This window comes from Triticum dicoccoides, chromosome 6B (genome assembly GCF_002162155.2).
Source record: "Triticum dicoccoides isolate Atlit2015 ecotype Zavitan chromosome 6B, WEW_v2.0, whole genome shotgun sequence".
NCBI classification, from domain to species: Eukaryota; Viridiplantae; Streptophyta; class Magnoliopsida; order Poales; family Poaceae; genus Triticum; species Triticum dicoccoides.
The window spans coordinates 187,977,429-187,982,212 of NC_041391.1; positions in this window are offsets into that span (position 1 = coordinate 187,977,429).

Sequence of the window (4,784 nt, forward strand, 5' to 3'; positions counted from 1 at the left end):
GGGGTCCACCTGCCCCGGGGGGCCACATGGGCTGTAGGGGGTGCGCCTTGGCCTATATGGGCCAAGGGCACCAGCCCCAAGAGGCCCATGCGCCAAGGAAACTTGGGGAGGGAAGAGTCCTCAAAGGGGAAGGCACCTCCGAGGTGCCTTGGGGAGGATGGACTCCTCCCCCCCTCTTGGCCGCACCCCTTCCTTGGAGGAAGGGGCAAGGCTGCGCCTCCCCCCTCTCCCTTGCCCTTATATATAGTGGAGGGGAGGGAGGGCATCCATACCAGAAGCCCTGGCGCCTCCCTCCCTCCCGTGACACCTCCTCCTCTCCCGTAGGTGCTTGGCGAAGCCCTGCTGGACTACCACGATCCTCCACCACCACCATGCCGTTGTGCTGCTGCTGGATGGAGTCTTCCTCAACCTCTCCCTCTCTTCTTGATGGATCAAGGCATGGGAGACGTCACCGGGCTGTACGTGTGTTGAACGCGGAGGTGCCGTCCGTTCGGCACTTGGTCATCGGTGATTTGGATCACGACGATCACGACTCCATCAACCCCGTTCACTTGAACGCTTCCGCTTAGCGATCTACAAGGGTATGTAGATGCACTCTCCTTCCCCTCGTTGCTGGTTTCTCCATAGATAGATCTTGGTGACACGTAGGAAAATTTTGAATTTCTGCTACGTTCCCCAACAGTGGCATCATGAGCTAGGTCTATTGCGTAGATTCTTTGCACGAGTAGAACACAAAGTAGTTGTGGGCGTTGATGTTGTTCAATATGCTTACCGTTACTAGTCCAATCTTGTTTCGACGGTATTGTGGGATGAAGCGGCCCGGACCGACCTTACACGTACTCTTACGTGAGACAGGTTCCACCGACTGACATGCACTTGGTGCATAAGGTGGCTAGCGGGTGCCAGTCTCTCCCACTTTAGTCGGAACGAATTCGATGAAAAGGGTCCTTATGAAGGGTAAATAGCAATTGGCATATCACGTTCTGGTTTTGCGTAGGTAAGAAACGTTCTTGCTAGAAACTCATAGCAGCCACGTAAAACATGCAAACAACAATTAGAGGACGTCTAACTTATTTTTGCAGGGTATGCTATGTGATGTGATATGGCCAAGAAAAATGTGATGAATGATATGTGATGTATGAGATTGATCATGTTCTTGTAATAGGATTCACGACTTGCATGTCGATGAGTATGACAACCGGCAGGAGCCATAGGAGTTGTATTTATTTATTGTATGACCTGCGTGTCATTAAACAACGCCATGTAATTACTTTACTTTATTGCTAACCGGTAGCCATAGTAGTAGAAGTAATAGTTGGCGAGACAACTTCATGAAGACACGATGATGGAGATCATGATGATGGAGATCATGGTGTCATGCCGGTGACGATGATGATCATGGAGCCCCGAAGATGGAGATCAATGGAGCTATATGATATTGGCCATATCATGTCACTACTATATAATTGCATGTGATGTTTATTATGTTTATGCATCTTGTTTACTTAGAACGACGGTAGTAAATAAGATGATCCCTTACAAAAATTTCAAGAAGTGTTCTCCCCTAACTGTGCACCGTTGCTAAAGTTCGTCGCTTCTAAGCACCACGTGATGATCGGGTGTGATGGATTCTTACGTTCACATACAACGGGTGTTGACGAGCCTAGCATGTACAGACATGGCCTCGGAACACACACAATACACTTAGGGTTAACTTGACGAGCCTAGCATGTACAGACATGGCCTCGGAACACAGAGACCGAAAGGTCGAGCATGAGTCGTATAGTAGATACGATCAACATGAAGATGTTCACCGATGATGACTAGTCCGTCTCACGTGATGATCGGACACGGCCTAGTTGACTCGGATCATGTAATCACTTGGATGACTAGAGGGATGTCTATCTGAGTGGGAGTTCATAAGATGAACTTAATTATCCTGAACATAGTCAAAAGATCTTTGCAAATTATGTCGTAAGCTCGCGCTTCAGTTCCACTGTTTAGATATGTTCCTAGAGAAAATATAGTTGAAAGTTGATAGTAGCGATTATGCGGACAGTAGAAAGCTTATGTCCTTAATGCACCGCTCAGTGTGCTAAACCCCAAACGTCGTTTGTGGATGTTGCGAACATCGGACATACACGTTTTGATAACTACGTGATAGTTCAGTTAAATGGTTTAGAGTAGAGGCACCAAAGACGTTTTTGAAACGTCGCGGAACATATGAGATGTTTCGAGGGCTGAAATTGTGATTTCAGGCTCGTGCCCACGTCAAGAGGTATAAGACCTCCGACGATTTTCTTAGCCTGCAAACTAAGGGAGAAAAGCTCAATCGTTGAGCTTGTGCTTAGATCGTCTGAGTGCAACAATCACTTGAATCGAGTGGGAGTTGATCTTCCATATGAGATAGTGATGTTTCTCCAAAGTCATTGCCACCAAGCTGCTAGAGCTTCGTGATGAACTATAACATATCAGGGATAGATATGATGATCCTTGAGGTATTCGCGTTGTTTGACATCGCGAAAGTAGAAATCAAGAAGGAGCATCAATTGTTGATGGTTGGTGAAACCACTAGTTTTAAGAAGGGCAAGGGTAAGAAGGGATACTTCATGAAACGGCAAATCAGCTGCTGCTCTAGTGAAGAAACCCAAGGTTGAACCCAAACCCAAGACTAAGTGCTTCTGTAATAAGGGAACAGCCACTGGAGCAGCATTACCCTAGATACTTGGTAGATGAGAAGGCTGGCAAGGTCGATAGAAGTATATTGGATATACATTATGTTAATGTGTACTTTACTAGTACTCCTAGTAGCACCAGGGTATTAGATACCGGCTCGGTTGCTAAGTGTTAGTAACTCGAAATAAAAGCTACAGAATAAAAGGAGACTAGCTAAAGGTGAGCTGACGATATGTGTTGGAAGTGTTTCCAAGTTTGATGTGATCAAACATCGCACGCTCCCTCTACCATCAAGATTAGTATTAAACCTGAATAATTGTCATTGTGTGTTTGCGTTGAGCATAGACATGATTGGATTATGTCTATCGCAATACGGTTATTCATTTAAAGAGAATAATGGTTACTCTATTTATTTGAATAATACCTTCAATGGTCTTGCACCTAAAGGAATGGTTTATTGAATCTCGATCGTAGTGATACACATTTTCATGCCAAAAGATATAAGATAGTAATGATAGTACCACTTACTTGTGGCACTGCCATGAAAGTCATATTGGTATAAAACGCATGAAGAAGCTCCATGTTGATGGACCGTTTGGACTCACTTGATTTTGAATCACTTGAGATACGCAAAATCATACCACATAGGCAAGATGACTGAAAAGCCTCGTTTTCAGTAAGATGGAACAAGATAGCAACTTATTGGAAGTAATACATTTTGATGTGTGCAGTCCAATAAGTGGTGAGGCATGCAGTGGATATCGTTATGTTCTTACTTCACGGATGATTTGAGTAGATACTGAGTATATTTACTTGATGAAACACAAGTCTGAATTATTGAATGGTTCAAGTAATTTCAGAGTGAAGTTGAAGATCATCGTGACAAGAGGATAAAATGTCTATGATATGATCATAGAGATGAATATCTCAGTTATGAGTTTTGGCACACAATTAAGACATTGTGGAAATTGTTTCGCAATTAATACCGCCTGGAACACCATAGTGTGATGGTGTGTCCGAACATCATAGTTGCACCCTATTGGATATGGTGCGTACCATGATGTCTCTTATCGAATTACCACTATCGTTCATGGGTTAGGCATTAGAGACAACCGCACTCACTTTAAATAGGGCACCACGTAATTCCGTTGAGATGACACCGTATGAATTATGGTTTAGAGAAACCTAAGTTGTCGTTTCTTAAAGGTTTGGGGCTGCGACGCTTATGTGAAAAAGTTTTAGGATTGATAAGCTCGAACCCAAAGCGGATAAAATACATCTTCATAGGACACCCAAAATAGTTGGGTATACCTCCTAATTCAGATCCAAAAGCAATATGGATTGTTTCTTGAATCGGGTCCTTTCTCGAGGAAAAGTTCGTCTCGAAAAGTTGAGTGGGAGGATAGTGGTGTTGGAAATATGCCCTAGAGGCAATAATAAAAGTATTATTATTATATTTCCTTGTTCATGATAATTGTCTTTTATTCATGCTATAACTGTATTATCCGGAAATCGTAATACACGTGTGAATACATAGACCACAATATGTCCCTAGTGAGCCTCTAGTTGACTAGCTCGTTGTGATCAACAGATAGTCATGGTTTCCTGGCTATGGACATTGGATGTCGTTGATAACGGGATCACATCATTAGGAGAATGATGTGATGGACAAGACCCAATCCTAAGCATAGCACAAAGATCGTGTAGTTCGTTTGCTAGAGCTTTGCCAATGTCAAGTATCTCTTCCTTTGACCATGAGATCGTGTAACTCCTGGATACCGTAGGAGTGCTTTGGATGTATCAAACGTCACAACGTAACTGGGTGGCTATAAAGGTACACTACGGGTATCTCTGAAAGTGTCTGTTGGGTTGGCACGAATCGAGATTGGGATTTGTCACTCCGTGTAAACGGAGAGGTATCTCTGGGCCCACTCGGTAGGACATCATCATAATGTGCACAATGTGACCAAGGGGTTGATCACGGGATGATGTGTTACGGAACGAGTAAAGAGACTTGCCGGTAACGAGATTGAACAAGGTATCGGTATACCGACGATCAAATCTCGGGCAAGTACAATACCGCTAGACAAAGGGAATTGTATACGGGA